Below are 17946 nucleotides of genomic sequence, written 5' to 3' on the forward strand. Positions count from 1 at the left end.
TTAATTTTTTACTTGTCTGTATTGCATTGTTAAGCTATTTAAAAATTGAAATACAGTTGACATACAATTTTGTGTTAACTTCAGGTGTACTAAAAGTAGCGGCTTTTAAATCAGATTTCAAAGGCTTTTCTGTGCCTCAGTTTTCTCATCTGAAAAAATGAGGATGGTTATAGGATCTCACTCAAAGGGGCTGAGAGAATTATACTGAGAAGATTCCAGTGAAGCCCTTGCTAGGTGTTCTATAAGTGTCTGATGCGATCATCCTAACTTCAGACAGGCCTCTTTCATTCTTTGGACTGGGGTCTTGCTGGACTGGGAAGGGGCTGAGGGGGTTGCTGAGATGTGCATACCCGACACCTCTGAGAGGAGGTGGGAGAGAACTCAGTGATTCGGTGTACCGTTAGCCGTCCTTCAGGGAACTTTCCAGTCTCCCTCAACTTGTCCTAACTGCAGAAGTGTAAGCATTTGTTTTCAGATCAAGGAATAAAAAGGTGCCCCAGATCTCCACGTCTTCTCTGCCAATCCCAAGCTCCACACTGGCCTGATGTGTGAGGGGAAAACTTAAACCTCCTCTTCCATGTTAATTTGAACAGCTGCATTCAAGCCACAGACAAAAAGAAGGCTTTTCTCTTCACTTTGTAAGGTGGCCACTCTGGAAGGAGGAGAGAGACTCAGTCACAATTCCTAGACTGGCGCCTAGGAAGAGGATAAGACTGATTCGTCTTGATTTATGAAAGTACCTGTACCAGTACCATCTTGCCAGATGAAGTGAGTCACAGGCTCTCTCTCCTATCCCTTGTCATTGGGGGAGAGAAGTGACAGGGGCAGCCTCCCAGGCATCCTGAGATGTTGTGTGTGTTTGCAACTTGAAGAGGAATTTCCCACCCCTCCCTTGTTCTCTTTCTGCATGCCTACCGCTGAGGCACCTCTGACACAGCCCACCCGTAACCCCTTCCAAGACACTCCTCCGTGTTGCCCCAGGAGCTGCTTTTTTTCCTTTTCGGTTGAATTTTTTAGGATCTGAAAAGGCTCTAGCCAAAGGTTTGTTTGTTTGGGTCATGTTCACGTTCTCACATTTTTGTCAGATATGGAAAATGAGGAAGTTAACTGCTCGCTCGCTCTCTCTGGAACTCAGCCAGTGCCAGATGAACATGGAATTAGGAGTCCCGAGTTCAGGACCCATGCTTTGTCTCCAAGATCATCCAACCTGTAACGAACATCAGAAGTTTCCTGAGATCCCTGCCAGATGGACATAAAAATCAATATCTCGCATACAAGAGGTGGGTTCTACATCAGATTTCATAGAGTAATCAATGAACTAAACATATTCCCCTACCTTCAAATATCCACTTGGAAAAAAAAGATTTATTCTTACTCTGAGTCACAGAGGTTAATGCTTAAGAGGCAGCCTGCTTGGATGTACACTTCACCACCTGCGGGCTACATGACCTTGAGCTCAGGACTTCACCTCCTTGCACTGCAGTTTCTTCATCTGTAAAAGGGAGACAGGAACTGTAGGACTGGCAGGGTTCATGGCAGGCGCACTGCCCAGCAATAGTAAAGACTGATGATACAGGCCATCCATCACCCTGGCACAGAGAAGAAGGAGCTTCCAAATTCCAATTTAGCTCAATATTTAGGTTCGTATAAATAAGCCCAATGCATTCTCCACTCTGCATCTTCGTCCAAGCTTCTCATAACCCTGGTTCTTCTCCCCGGGACATGCTCCCTGTCTTCTGCCTCTTCCCCGTCCCCTCCCAGCTTGAACTCCCCATGTGCTTCTGACCAGAGAGATCTCTCCTGCCCCCTCGCTTGTCTGCAGCCCTCATTCTTGCTTATCATTTTACTGCGTCCTCCTGTACATTGAAAGCAAAGCTCCAGAACGATTTCTTTTGAGCCACCCATAAAGGCAGGCACATTGCTGGGCGCACGCTGGAGACACGCGGTTGATGCTCCTTGGAGGATGCGGATATGCCTGGCCTAAGGAGACCTTTCTTAGAAACTTTCCGACCTGAGTGCAAGCCACCTTGTGATCGCCCAGGTGGAACCTCGGGCTGCGCAGAGATTTGCAGATCCTGAGCACAGGACTGTGAAATCCGGGAAGCAAGCGTGTGCTGCGTGCTGAAGCATTCCAATAATAGTTGCGGCTGGGGAGGACGGTGCGGTGACTCACGTCCCCGGCGCACGTCCCCAGGCAGCGGCGTGGGCGGGGCCGCGCACCCCGGGCAGAGGGGGATTTACCTGGGGAGGCCGGGATGGCAGCCGCCTGCAGACACTGACTCTGGAGGGAGCCGGGGTCACGAGGGCAACCACTCTGACTCACACGGGAAAGCCAGAGGGCGATGACCAAATTTGAAAGAGCAAGTCGCCTCTGTCAGGGAAGCTCTTAGAGAAACAGGAAGCGTGATCAGCTGCTACCAAGCCCAGAAGAGGAAAGTCAGCTGTCGTTGTACCTCTGTGCTCGCTGAAATTTATCACGATGAGCGTCTGCGGAACGCAGCACTGTGCTTCTGAGAAGTGAGATGCATCACTCCCACTCAGCGTGGGCACCCGTCCCCACCCGCATCCCCGCTCATCCGCAAGGCCTGCCGCGGCAGAAGCCCGGTTCAAGCTCATTCCTACCCTCACATGGAATTACCATAGCTAACATCTAGTCACAACAGCCTCCGTGTTGGGTTTTGTGGGCTGTGGTCAGCTGAAGGGTGGCCAGCTGAGAGGGTACCCTGCCCACCAAGACAAGAGCTCAGGCACCAGCCTGAGCCAGCCCATAGGAAAGGGCATCTTTTCTATGTGTCTACCCAAAGGAGGACAGCTTTTTTTTCTTCCGAATTAGCACAACATTCTCCGTGTTGGCGGTGGTCCTGTTTACTGAGCACTTACTGTGTGCCTAACCCTGTGTTAGGAATGTGGTGCACATTGTCACATTTAATTCTTACGACAATCCTAAGAGGCCAGTTCTCTCAGTGTCCTTTTTAGGGCTGAGGAGATGGAAGCACAGAGAAGTAGAGCGACCTGCCTCACAGCACACAGCTGTTTGTCGGATTTGGACTCTGAACACAGGACGTGCTCCCATCCAGTATGATTTTGTTTAGTCCTGGTTGATGATGACGATTCAAGTCTTGGGTCCTTGGGATGCCTTTTCTTGTAGGCTGTGTTCTCACAGGTTTTGCAGCCTTGAGGGGGCGAACTGGGAAGGCTGAGTGTTGGGGAATTCGAGGAGAGGTTGGCTCCATCCTTCTAGGGCCAGGCTGCCCCAGGGCCTACCTAGGGGTAGGATGAGGCTGTAGCAGGTCTGTGTGGGAGGTCCCAGGCAGCACAGGGCAGGGAGCCCCCTTGATGAATGTAGCCTTGCCACTGCCCTGTTCCCTCAGTGCCCTGAATGGGGTGGACCTTGCTGCTATGCGGGGGGTTAATATGGCGCTCTCCATAAGATGACAGCCAGGATAGCCTGCCACTTAAATGGAGCTGTCGCTCTCAAGAGAGAGAACAACCTTTAGTTCAGAAGCTCCCAAGCATCAGTGCCCTTAAAATCATATTCCCAGCCTAAGAATTGGCATGCTAACAAGTTCCCCAGGTCATTCTCTTGTAAGTAGTTCTAAGGACCATTCTTCATGAAATACAGCTTTGGGTGTTTTATACTGTGGGATGTAGGCCCTCTTCCCAGTTAAATAAAATGAGGAAAACTAACACTGAATGTCCCCTTGTCAAATGAAAGCCAACAACCCTTGGTGTCTTGGCTGGTCACCATAAGTTTTCAGGATACTTTTTTTTTTTTTTTCCACCAGCAAAAATAGTTTATTTGGGGATAGCAGAGGAATTACAATTTGGGACATGCAAACTATGATGAACCATAGGCAGGTCCAAGGAGAAAATGGGAAGGTCAGCTTTTATTAGGTTTTTGGAGGAAATCAGGAGGGCTGTGGTGGTTCTTGTTGGTGGCAGGTGGTGGGTGACTTGTTGATGGATCAGAAGGAAATGTTTCTTTCTGCTAGGGTCAGTAAGCTGCAGTGACTGATACAAGTGTGAGAGCTTCCTGACTCCATTTTAAATAGTTTATTTTCACAAGTGTCATACTACTACTACTGGGGGTGGGGGCCGGAGGAAATACTTCAAATGCACCAGCTTGTTGCTGATGTCTTAGTGAGTGAAAGCCCAGTCTGCTTCTGCAGACCATGCATGGGTGTTAGTACTATGTACCATTCTTAGAGACTTCACATCTTCTGAAGTCACCATGGGCTGGCTGTGATACCTCTCTTCCTTTCCACCGCCAGGGCACATTTCTCTCTTTTGTATCTGGCTATATATTTAAAATAGGATAATTTAATTCTGAAAAGGAGCTGGAAACAGTTCGCTCACAACCACAGGTGAAGGTTCTTAGTTGAGTGGCGGAGGTAGTAGGGGGGGATGCAGGGCAACCTGTGATGCTACGAACTGCCCTGAAGAAAATCTTAGGGAAAGAATATGTAAGTATGAGTGGCCTAAGCCATATTTTTTGAGCATGTTTCCCAATGGTTCTGCTAAACAAAAGATTTTCATGTGGAAAAAAACAAAAGATTTGGGAATTGAGGGCCGATAAGGATTTGTGTTTCAGAGGGTAGCTTACACCTCCAAGTTCAGGCATGGAGGGCTCCTCGGGCCAAAGGGTGAGATGCCTCCTCTGATTTCCCACCCAGCCTCCCTCCTGCTTACAGAAGTAGCAGGCTTGACCTGGGTTGTGATATGAAAAGCAACGTGAAGGTGTGTGGCCCAGAAATTTCTCTCTAACCTGTGTGACACTTTATCTTACATGGTTTCCCTTGGTCTCTGGAGGCAGTGGGAACTATAAGACTACCCAGATGAAAGTGCATGAGAGGGAACAGCTTCCTGCCTTTGGGTCTGCCATCTTGGTAGGGATTTACACACCCTGGCAGCTGGCTGAGAGAATTAAGGCAGGTAAGGAGGCATCAGATGGCTAATGAATGGGATGGAAGGCTGCTAATGAGATCAGTCAGGGCACCTAAAGGGGGGAGTGGGGTCTTCCATGTCAAAGACCAGTTCTGCTAACTCCCTTCATCCTTATGATTAGAGTTGGAATTGTCCCCCCACCAAAATAAAAGCCATGAGCACCCTCTCCCCAGCTTGCCCCATTCCCAAGAGTCAATACTCTAGGAGTCTAAACAGCTGACCACGTCATATATTTTGCCTTCTTCCTTTTACAAAGGAATAGGGCATGTGTGCCGTGTGTGTGCGTGTGTGTGTGTGTGTGTGTGTGTGTGTGTGTGTGTGTGTGTTGGAAGGTGTATTGGGCTCTAGAACTACAGATTCATCCTCTTTTTGCTCCCCTCGGGCCTTTTTATGGGGCCACCAATTTGGACAATCTCAGGAACTGCAGAGACAGGCAGCTGGATGGGAACCTGTTTCCTGTGGGCAGACAGCTCCTACATGGAGCCAAAGATGCAGCCAATCACCCTGTGAAAGGAGCAGCCTCCCTGTAAGATGCAAAGGCCAGACCTCAGCTACCTCATACCACCTCACTGTTCCCTGTGTTTGGTTCATCAAGTCCACAGGCCCTTGATGGGCAGAAATAAAGAGAAGTAGGTTCCTGTTACTTTCCTTAGGAGCAAACCCTCAGAGTCACAAAGCATCAGTGAAGATGGGCAAAGGACAGCCTCTTGGGGCCTCTGTTCCCTCAGATGTAAAACAAATCACAGCAGTTCCTTTCTGTCTCTGAAGTTGTGTCATTCTCTAACACATAACCGCTGTTAATCTGGCACACATTCAGACATGTGCATATGTAGAGAGACACCATAAAGGTGTTTAACTGATGTGAATTCAATTATATAAGTGCTGTCTCTTTTACATACTTAAAAATAAAAATGCTGTAAAATTACATTTTGCCCACACACAGGTGGGGCAGGGGCTAGCTCACCTCCTGTGGCTGCACACCCACCCTCATGCTCCCCTGCTTGCCCTCGCTGCCAACACCGCCTGCTGCGGCCAGTACTAGGAAACATGTAACAAATTCAGAAAAGTTGTTGGTGATTTACAGAAGTCTGATTCCCCTCCCTCCAGGGAGTGTCTGCTTTATCAAATGCAGAAGGAAAGGGACATTGGTTGAGGCCGGGGCCCTCAGACCATTCCTCGGTCTTTCACCTCTGGCCTCTTCCATGGCTTGTTGAGCAAAATTTCTGGTTGAATCAGATGGTGTTGGTTGAGAAAAAGGAGGGTGATCAGTGAGGAAAAGGGCCCAATGATTTTCAAATGGCGTCATTCCAATCTGATCAAATATACCAAGTAACCTTCCCTTCCAAGTGCAGTGACTTATGAAAACTCCCAGTTCCACCCCTACCTTGCCCTGCACCATACATGCAAGCTACTGCTCTTCTCCATTTGGCAAGACACAGGCAGCTGGCCAGCTTCCCATATAAAGGACACCTTTTCCTCTTTAGCTAGCATTTCCCCTGAAGAACCAGAAAGGAACAGGCATCAGTGCTGCACACTCCATGACTCCTCCCGCACGTTCCCATGACTGGTATCTGCTTTCTGTCCGGCACCATGTTCACCTGTCAAGCAGAGCCCACGTGACACTTTCTGACCACCACTGCATTCCAGCTGCCCCCATCTGGAGAGTTCTGGCTTGAGTTTCTCTCTGTTCCTAGGCTATCTTTGACACAGTGACCCATTTTACCACCTTCTGTCCAGAAGTGGCTGTTCCTCAAAGAGGAACGAATCACTTTGTATCCATAACAATGCAAGTGATTCCCAAACAGCAGATGCTTTCCACTGGTTCAAAGTTTCGAACAGGCATTGAAGGAAACTTCACAAGGCAGTTCCCCCTGGGGTAACACCTGGTAGGAGGCTGTACAACCTGAAATGTAACTTTACAAACCACCTCAAAGCCACTGGAGGCAAAGATTTGGAACAGAAAGACCATTTCTCTCTAAGTAGTCCAGTATATTTCCTTCCAGCCAAGCAATAAGCCCAGTGTAACAGCAGAATTCCAGCATCTTCCTGAGTTAACACAAAGCCGCCATGTTGACATGGCTCCATTGGAGCCCTTTCACTAGTCGGCCTCATTTTACCATATCTAAGAAGTGAGGTAGGCTTCCCTGGTGGCGCAGTGGTTGAGAATCTGCCTGCCAATGCAGGGGACGTGGGTTCGAGCTCTGGTCTGGGAAGATCCCACATGCCGCGGAGCAACTAGGCCCGTGAGCCACAACTACTGAGCCTGCGCGTCTGAAGCCTGTGCTCCGCAACAAGAGAGGCCGCGATAGTGAGAGGCCCGCGCACCGCGATGAAGAGTGGCCCCCACTCGCCGCAACTAGAGAAAGCCCTCGCACAGAAACGAAGACCCAACACAGCCCAAAATAAATAAATAAAATTAAAAAAAAAAAAAAAGAAAGAAATGGGGTAGAGGCTGGTTACCTCCTAAAAGATGGAATTTGCCTTGGTTCTCTATTCCACATGAAAGCAAGCGGTAATTTATAATTGCTTGGAAACCAGTAGCATAGACACTGATGAGTAAGTGCTCAACTGAAGCCAAATTCCCCCTCCTATTCATGAAAGGAACTTGGATGCCCACTCTCAAGTGTCAGTCATCTTGAATCACACTGGCGTTGAATTAAGCTACTGTTTTTTCCAAAGTAGTATCTCCCATTGAGCCAAACGATGCCTTCGGGCACATTATTCCTTTAAAAGTGTACTGTATTTGAATAGAAGAGAACTTAAATGTGAAAAAAATGTAAGTCTATTTGGGTGGTTGGTTATATCACCAGGGTTAAGTGTTTGTACTTCAAGTTACTGTTTTGAATCAAGAGTTTTCATATAATTACAGCCTAAAGGAAACCATAGTAAAAATTTGAACCAGAAATTTACTTACTGTAATGGATGATTACCAAAGAATAAATAAATCGCATTCAGGAACAGGAAAGAAAGAAAAGTGACACTGTTAAAAGCTGTCAACTTTGCAGAGCAGAATCCCTTCCCCACAGCTCCCCTCCCCCACCCCCTCTCAACTAGGAGCTCAGTGACTTTATGCACTTCCTCACCATTTCTCTCTTTCCAAACTTGCCTAATGGAAATAATCTGAAACTTATTTTCATTATGGTATAAATGATTGATAAGTGTTACATGTTTTCAGATTATTCATTTATCTTAACATGTTTGATAATGCTTTAGTCTAAAGGCAGGAACTCTAATGTGAATTTGAGCAACCAGACCATAGATGAAGGATTTTTGTCAGTGAGGGCGATGGTGTTGGGGGAATGCCTTCCCAACCCAAGAGAGATCTTAATAGCAGAGAAGTTTTGGAGCTATTACGGAGGGTATATCAATGAACATGGGCTAAAACAAAATATTTGACAAGCATATTTTTCAAAAAAAAAATAGTTGTGTGCCAGGAATTTAAGTGGCCTCAGCACGTAGGATTTGGGCGTTTGGTAAAAATAGCAAGATATGAAGACTGAGAAGATACATACACACACACCACACTTTTAAAGAGTTTACAAAGGATGTATGTTGGTATAACTGAGTCACTTCGCTATGCAGCAAAAATTAACACAACATTGTAAATCAACTATATTTCAATAAATTAAATAAATAAAAGAGTTTATAGTACCTCCTCTTACATTAAAGAGGTAGAAGAGGAATGGGGCAGAGCCCTGAGGTTCTTGGAGGACCTGGAAACTACAGGACCATGGGACCCAAGGCCATTGCTCTCAGGGACCCAGACATCTGGGGAGGAAGGAAACTGGGGAAAGGCTGTAAAACTAGGTAACTAGTAGGTCACTGGTGACCTTTGTTGAGGATAATTCTGGAAGCCATTGTTCTCATGATAAAGGCCAAATTTCTTAAGACCCTGGATAATCTGGCTCCTGCCTACCTGTCATATCTCTCCACTTCCTCCCACCCCCAAACGGCTTCAGCCAAGGATCTTTGAACTTGGCATTTCCCAAGTCTGAAACACTCTTACATTCCTCTAACTGCCCTAGTTAACTCTTACTAACCCTTCAGGTCTCAGCTCAATAGTCATGTCCTCTGAGAAGCCCCTCTGACTCCTCAGACTAGACAAGCTTTCCTGCTCTCTGAACTACTATACTCTCCTTTTAAAACTACATTTCCTAGTTTACAGTTATGTATTTGTGTGACAATTGATTTATGTCTCTCTCCCCTACGGCTCTGTAAACACCATAAAGATGGGACCATATCTCGCCGGTTACCTTTGTGTCCCCAGTGCCAAGAACAGTGTTTGGCACATAATATGTGCTCAATAAATGTTAATTGATTATGTAAATGAATCAACTGATTATGTAAAAGAATCAACAATTCTTCTCATCAGTTGCCTTGTACTGAATGTTTATGTCCCACCAAAATTCGTATGTGCATTTTGAAGCCTAATCCCCATTGTGATGATATTTGGAGGTAAGGCCTTTGTGAGATAATTAGGTCAAGAAGATGGAACCTTCCTGTATGGGATTAGGGCCCTTATAAGAAGAGATCTCTCGGAACTCCCTGGCGGTCCTTGCTTCCCCAACCGGGGGCCCAGGTTCTATCCCTGGTTGGGGAACTAAGATCCCACATACCAGCCATCACGGCCAAAAAGAAAAAGAAAAAAAGAGATCTCTCTCCACCATGTGAGGACCCAGCAAGAAAGTGTCCATGTGCAAACCAGGAAAAAGGCTCTCACCAGGCACCAAATTGTCTGGCATCTTGCTCTCAGACTTACCACTCTCCAGAGCTGTGAGAAATAAAGTTTTGTTGTTTAAGGCACCAATCTCTGGTATTCTGGTTATAAGACATCAAGGCAGCTCAGGAGAATCAACAAGCTAGGAACCTTAAGCAAGTAGCTTATTTTCTTCAAACTTCAGTCTCCTTACCTCTAATATGGCATTAGCAATAGCACCTATTTCTGAGGATTGTTTTGAGAATGAACTGAAATAATACATGCAAATAACTTAGCACATATGTAGCACAGAAAACACACTCAATACAGTTTTCTTATTATTCCTATTACAGCTTTCTCATCTATAAACTGATGGTTTTAGAGGTTCCTTCTGCTTTAAACATGCTATGACTCCTATTTAATCCTAAAAGAAAAGTTCTTTGTTTTCTGGATTTGTCAACCTGGCAATTGTAACAATCAACGTATCAACTTTTTTTTTCCAGTAAAATAATGCTACAAGAACCAGCAATGATTCGTCATCCTGTAATAATATGCATGAATTTAGGGCAGGGCCATAATTATTTTATGAACTTACATTTAATGTACAAAAGTCTTCCTTTGTCTCACAAGATTCCAGGAAGTAGAAAGAGGGGGTGATTTGGAATGATAAAGCTCCCTTTTGATCTACAGTTCTGAAGAGAGTCATGTTTTTTCTTTTGTTCGTATAACAACAGTGTAGATATATATGCCCTTACTTAAGAGAGAAGAAAAACAGAAAACCAAAAGTTAAGACATTCGTATTACACAAGCCAAAATATTAAACAGAAGCCTGTGTGCCACTCTGTGATTTTCTAACTCTATTGAATATCTTTCTGGATTTAAACCCTCACGAAAGAAGTAATGTTCATTACCTAATAATGATAAAATATGGCCTTTTACTTCCAGTGAAAAACATGATCTTCTTTGCTCTTATAAGGTGTAATGGAGAGTTTTATGCCCACTTTATGCATGGGCAAGTTGAGGATCCATGAAGGAAGATTATTACCTACAAAATCACATAGCTAACCAGGCACGAAACCAATGCCAAGTGAGCCCAAAGGTTTAGGCCTCGTGATCAGACAACCCACTTCCCTTTGCTTACCTGTCAAATCCCGTAAGTGTGAGCTATACTTCATGTTTGCTTCTCATAAATACATCCTTATTGATAATGTCAATAAAGTAAATTTCATCACTCACTTGGAATGGCTCCGTCTTCATCCTGGCAGTGTTTTGCCTTCCAGGAGAGCAGAACAATGCACCATAGTTTCCAAGTGCCTTTCATTTGTCACTGGGACCTTTGCTATTTGGATCATACTTCCTCCTTGCCAGACCTTAGCAAATATAATATCTTGGTCCAGATAATTATCTCTGTAATGGAGGTAATTGCAATGGTAAGCGTCTTTACCCCAAATTCCCATGTTTTTTCAGTGCTTTATTTTAGGCTGCCCCATTCTATCGAAAAGTGTTCCAGCGATGGCTAAAGCTAGAGAGGGACAAGATATTAACCAAAAACTTATTAAAACCAACAACCAATGTTTGTATAAAGCTTTAAAGTTTACCAAGTTTCAATCCAGAGAGGTAACCAGGGCAGGTCTCATTACTCCCATTTTATAGATGAGGAAATGAGGTTCATTCAGATCTTTTTATTTCAAATTCCACGCTAGAGCTACAATACCACAATATCACAATACTACAATTCCTGGGCGCTTCGCTATTATTGTTATTATTACTCTTACCATTCAAAACCAGAGGGCATTTGCTTGAACTTCCTCCCCACATGAGCAGTCAGAGAAATCAGAATTGGGATCATCAAGCAAATTTTACTTAAAATAATTTACTTATTATTTTCCAGACATGCTTTGGACAAGTTATTTTAAACACAATTGCACATCAGTAAAAGTCCACAGGAACAATGGTCCCTCCACAGGCTTCTAATGGAGAAAGTGAATTCAGAACAGACCTTGTTACGGTGTCAAAATGAAACAATGCCTGGGCAAGTTCCATTACCATTCCACAAACAAAACTAAGGAAACGGGAGAAGAAAGGAGAAAAGTAAAGTATATTTATGTCCTGCAGGGCTCTAGCTCTGGCAGGAAATTCTGAGTGAGAGCTCTTATAGGTGCCCTACCACTTGACCCTGGGATTGTGGGACCTTTGCATGGCCATCTCCAATCAGGTGTGTGGTTGGCTCCTTCCACAGGCTTCAGAGGCTGAAGGGGCCTGAGACTCACTCAGCTTTTCCATATCTCCCCAAACCTGGCCACTGCATATGTAGGGGAGCTTCCCTTCTTGCTCCTACAAGCCTTGTAGACTTCCAGTTTACAGCAGGAAGAACTGCTTCTCTCCCCTCACCCTTCACATCACTTCTACATACATCATTCCCTGATCCCTGTCTTAGTAAGTCTTTAAACAAGTAGTAAGTCTTTAAATAAGTGCTTATTACCTATTGACTGGGAACAGACAACTTGAAGAGACATGCTATGTGCCAGACACATAACAATAGTCTCAAACTTGATTACATAAGAATCCCTTGGAATGCCCATATAAAATGCAGATTTCTGGATCCTACCTCTGGAGATGTTTATACGGTAGGTTTGGGATGCAGCCCAAGATCTGGATTGCAGTCAAATACTCCAAATGATTTTGATGTAGGGGATCCAGGGTCACATCGAGAAATACCATAGTAAGTGCTAAAGAACTGAATAAAAGAATGAGTGAATGAATGATAATATCATGAATGAGAATCAATGGTTGAACTGTGTTTCCCTCATTTGCCTTGCCATGAGGATCATTGATACACAGTAAAAATAATGATTACTAAGCCTGCCCCAGACATAGTAATCATAAACCCCAGGGAAAGAATCTGGGAATCTATATTCTTAAATAAGTGCCCCAAATGAGTCTTATGAAGAGGCACCTTTGAGGAGTACTACCATGTAGGCTGTGGTCTCTGTAGTTCCCACAACACTCATTTCCTGTTCTTTGAAGCAGTAACTTGGAGTGACCACCTTCAAGCAAGTACCTGAGGTTCTTACTATCTTGGTAAAACTGCTCCTTCACTTGCCATTTTAGAAAAAATCAGACCCTTCAGCCAAACCCCATATGATCCTTCTAGTAAATAGTCTACAGCTATGGATCCAAAGGGGTTTCAATATAATCTGGAGAGATTTCAAAATATTTAATAATCAGTACTGTCTGGGCACCAACTAATCCAAGTGGACAAACAGTATAGATAGTAATATAAGCAACCAATGTTTACTGTCTAGATATTAGTCCCTAGTGTAAGACTTTAAATGATAGTTTTTTTTTTTAATTGAAGTGTAGTTGATTTACAATGTTGTGCTAGTTTCAGGTGTACAGCAAAGTGATTCAGTTATATATATTTCAGATTCTTTTCCCTTATAGGTTATTACAAAATATTGAGTAGAGTTCCCTGTGCTATACACTAGGTTCTTGTTGGTTATCTATTTTGTATATGGTAGTGTGTATATGTTACTCCCAAATTCCTAATTTATCCCTCCCTCCCCTTAAATGATAGTTTTTTAATCGTGTAAGGTTAATAAAGCTTGGGAAGACTGATGTATTTTCAAGAATCCCTTCTAATTTATCTCTTGCACCCCTTTATAGAAGGCCTGAGTTTGGTAAATATACTGACGGTAATGCCTGGTAATTTTGCTCAGGTTTGTTTAATACATCTTTCCCTGTTTAATTTGCTGCACGCTCCATGCCCTGACATCTTATTCTTTACCAGACCAGAAGTTTTTTTAATGTGCAAGCCTATTGTGCCTAGGGAAAAATGTTGAACTTTTGCCTTTGTAATAAGATATGCTCCAATGACCAACTTTAGCAATTTAATATAGTTGAATAATAACTGAATGGGACACTTTGTCACTCAGTCATTATTCAAGCTCCTACCGGGGGTGGAGAGAGGAGTTGCTGAAGGCCAGATTATTCCCAAGGGAGCCCAGCCACACAAATCAACACTGAGAGAATCTTTTTAAAAACAATGTTACAAAAAATCAAAAATTCCAGGAAATACAAGTCAAACTATAGATTTGCAAAATGCTTACAAGAGCTCAAGTTCAATTCTACAAAATAGCATAGTGTTTAGTATTCATTTAAGATATTTTTGTACATGGAAAGTATGTTGGAAGGATAAACAATCACCTGGATAATTCAATCTAAGAAGTGCTTTGTAGGTGGACATGATCCAGATAGATGAGATCATTTCCACATGGTCCAGAGGTATGTGAAAATTCCCCTTCACCCTACATTGCATGCTACCTCTGATTCTGAAGATATTCCAGTATTCATTACAAGCTTCAAGCACCTGTATCTTGCTCTGATGTGTACAAAGACATTTCTGCTGAAAATTTCAAGGTCTCTTATTTTCATGCAAAACTTGAAGAAGCCAAAGTTTTTGTTTATTCATTTTAGTCTGAGTTGTTCTATTTTGCTTTTTGAGATGTACTGTAAAGCCAATTTTTCTTTTTTCTGTATCTAGGACCAGGGCTTCATTTGCCAGTGAAGAAGATACCACATGCAGACTTCTAATTTATGTACTTAGCGTATATAATGTGTTCTAGAGTCTCATGAAAGTTAATCAAGGGAAAACCCAGATAGCCTGGCAGCCTTAGGGAACTAGGGTGTGGTCATTCGGGAAGGCTGCCTCTTCCTCTGGAAAGACACCTGGTTGGGATTAGGCTGGGCCAAGGCTGTCCGGTCAGTGACAGCTGCCTCAGTGTCAGGATAGGAGGCTTTCCGAGAAGACATGGCTCCCTTCCAGAACATCTGAGCCCTGATTCCTGCAATGCCACAGTCCTCATTTTTACTCCATGTGTGGATATCACTACCAAAGAGGTCACAGAAGCTCCCTGGCCTCATATCTGTACCACAAGAAAGGCCCTCACCTGTTGCCTAGACCAGGGACCTTTTCCTTTCCAGGCATTCTCAGAAGACTCAGAAGAGTTGCAGAAATTCTGGAAAGAGTTCTGGAAGGTATAGGAAGCCCTGAGAGACATGTGCCCCATCAATAGAGGGTCGGGGATCTCATGGAAGTGGTTCCTCATCATTCATGTCCTCTCATACCCCTACCCTACTTTATGCCAATCCCTCGGGTTTTCATAAACCAGGTTGAGGGACCGGCCACAGGTCAAGAAAAAACCCTAGATCTGGGACTGATAAGTTAATTAAGGGACCTCAAAGGATTTTTACAATTGTTGATAACCTCTGACAGTCATACCTACTTATTGTTAACAAAAAATTTTTATCCTTTCTGAGATGTCGTGGATAGAAAGGCTTATAGGCAGGGTAGGTGTTCAGTGCAGTAGATGTATTTTCTTGATAGTAGATCTAGCCCAGTGATTACTCCCTAAAAGTCATCATAGACAGCACTCTCACATGGATACAGATAGAAGTTGAAAAACACATTTCCTAAGGTACTGATTTTCTCATATCAAGACTCTGGTTAGATGCCCCATGGTAGGAACCTTTCTCCACGTTCTGTGAATGGACAGAGAAAATCCTAGTCTTTGCCTCGGATTTCAGCTTAGGAGGCAGCACTGCTTATCTGGAAAGATTTAGTGGCCCCGGCCCAAAGAATATTCAGCTTTTGCTCCAATGGAACCAGGATCCTCTTTTCAATGTCCATCATAAACTGGGTGTCAGAGAAAACAGATTGATTGCCCCATAGTGGAGCTGCCAAGAGGAACTCTAAGCCAGACTTTGGTAAATGGAAGCTCCCACTGGCACCACGAGCCCCTGGGGAAGCATCTGGACTGAGCTTGGTTATTGTCTTCATGGCCTTACCTGACTCCTCAAATTCCCTCTTTTGAGCCTAATCTGAGGACCACACCTCTAAAATCAACACCAGCCTAACATTCTCATTCTGACCCCCATTCTTGCCATTTCAGTGACCATACTCAGCCTCTGTTCCTGATTTTATCCACCCAAACAAGCCTTACTTTAACCTGTCTTAGCTGATTATTCAGGCCCAGGCCCATCAGGAAGGCAAACCTCATCCTAGGCCCTCGTTCTGGCTTAGTGCCTCTGATGTCGGTTGCACAACTGGGCACCACAAGGAGCACATGACTGCCATCCACAAAGACAAAGATGGAAACTATGAGCCATCCACTTGGCAACCATGCTGGCACCCTCCTCCATTCATGCTGCCAAGCCCTGACCAGAAAGATCTTGGACTGCTTACTGCCCAATGTACTCAGTCCAGACTCAGGGTGGCTCAGGTCGCGGCTGGTAGAACCGGCTATAATGACACTTATACTCGCAAGAAAAGGACAGAGGAGGGGACCGAGACTCCATATCAGCTTATGCCCGCCAGATTCAAGCTAAAGAGAAATCTAGAAATCTTCATGAAACTAAACAGGAAAGATTTATTATTATTGTTATTGTTGTTATTGTTATTTAGAAAACGACCCAAAATAAACATATTCTACCTTTAAAAATTTTTAATTTGATTTCCATAGGAAAAACTGAATGCGTTTTCTGTCCACAGAAAGCATGTATGGTCTTTTTCCAGGAATAAGGGAAGCAGGGAAATAGGTGAAGAAAAGTAAGTAAATGATTAGGGTATAAGCTATAATGTAGGGAAGAGCTATGTCACTGTTGCCTACAGAGTACTAGTCCTACGTCCCAAGTGATTTCGAAAGCACTTTAAAGAAACCAGGAAGAAAATTAAGTACCTGCCTCTACATTTATCTCATTTTATCCCCTCCCCAGTTCTTTCAAGTGAAGATTTATTTCCCCCACCTTGCAAATAAGGAAACTGAGGCAGCCTCAAAGAAGCTAAAGGACTGTTCAAGGTTACAAAGCTACAAAATGGTTGAGATGGGAGCTGAACCCAGTTTGGCATTAATTTAGACAACTATCTTCCCCCTGAAGCATATGCCAAAAGAAGTGTACCAACATTCCAAGACAATGTCATCAGGGAGAGCACAGTCAAATTACTATTGAAGGAGTCCTTCCAGTCCGTTTCCCAAAACTAGTGTTGGAAGTGTTGGAAGGTGAGTTTGGTAATTGGTTCACTTTTAATAGATGATTTATTTTAAGCTGCCTGGTTTGATGATGCAACAAGCAGGGGAATGAGCTTGGTTTGAAGATAGATTTCTGATCTTCTGGGAAGTGCTTCTACTTCAATAAGCTTTGACTCACCAAGGAAATTCCTAAGGATGTTTAGTCACAACCTGCTGAGCTGCCAACGCTGTAAATATACACATGCCCATATGCACACATATGCATAGGAATAGATAATTTTGTAGTCATGGCAATGAATGCTGCTTTCATCAGGGACCAAGCCATTGCAGTCAGCAGGGAGGAGACTGCTGGGGGGAAACTTTTCTTCTTCCAACTTGGGTCCAGTAGTTGGTGGCCTGTAAATTAACTGACGAGGGATAGGTTAACAGGAAAAGAGATGAGGTTTACTTAAGCCTACACAACAGAACTACTCAGTAATAGGCAACTCACTCAACAGACTGGGATAAAAACTTTATATGCCAAATTAACAAAGGGGTGGTGATGGTGGTAGTTAGGGCTTCAGTAGGAAGATAGGGAAGGTTCTGTGGGACTTCTTGATGCTAATGGCTATAGGCAGTCTGCCTCCATACAGGCACCTAAATACATTGGAAACACCCATGGCTGGGGGGAGGGAAGGAGGTTAATGGCAGCTGTATATTCTGAAAGCTATGCTTGTGTCAGATAAAGGGACTTGAGATAAGATTTCTTCCTGTATCGTCTTTAGCTCAAATGTTTTTACTTTAAAATCAACTCTGGGGACTCTGAGCGGTTCCCCACATTTCCCTCACCGGAAACATCCCTAGAAGTTTAAAAAAAAAAAAAAAAGAGGCTAGGTTGATGGCTATGGGAAGAGATTTGGATTAGAAGTTGCAGGGAAAGAGATACACAAAGGGAAAAGAAAACAAAGAAGAATGGTTGGAGCAGTTTCTGAGTCCACAAGGCAGCCAATCAAGAAGATTTCTAGACGTTGGATTTTGAAGCACTTTTAGTGAGGATGGTAGTGGCAGTGTTATAGCCATGGCTATTTCCCAGAGCAGAGCATGGAAGATGCAGGCGTTCCAGTGAATTTTCTGAGTGGTCCACACTGTTGTGGTGATAAATCCTTTGAAGTTATAGCACTTCAGCTTCAGCTCGCAGGGCTTTAGGAAAAAGGCAGCTTTAGTTCTCAGTGATGCCAAGTCAAGAGAGTGAGAGAAAAATTTAATTACCAACAAAACGTGTAAGATGGCAGGTAGAAT

This window comes from Monodon monoceros, unplaced genomic scaffold (genome assembly GCF_005190385.1).
Source record: "Monodon monoceros isolate NGI ecotype Baffin Bay Population unplaced genomic scaffold, NGI_Narwhal_1 Super_Scaffold_12, whole genome shotgun sequence".
In the NCBI taxonomy this organism is placed as follows: domain Eukaryota; kingdom Metazoa; phylum Chordata; class Mammalia; order Artiodactyla; family Monodontidae; genus Monodon; species Monodon monoceros.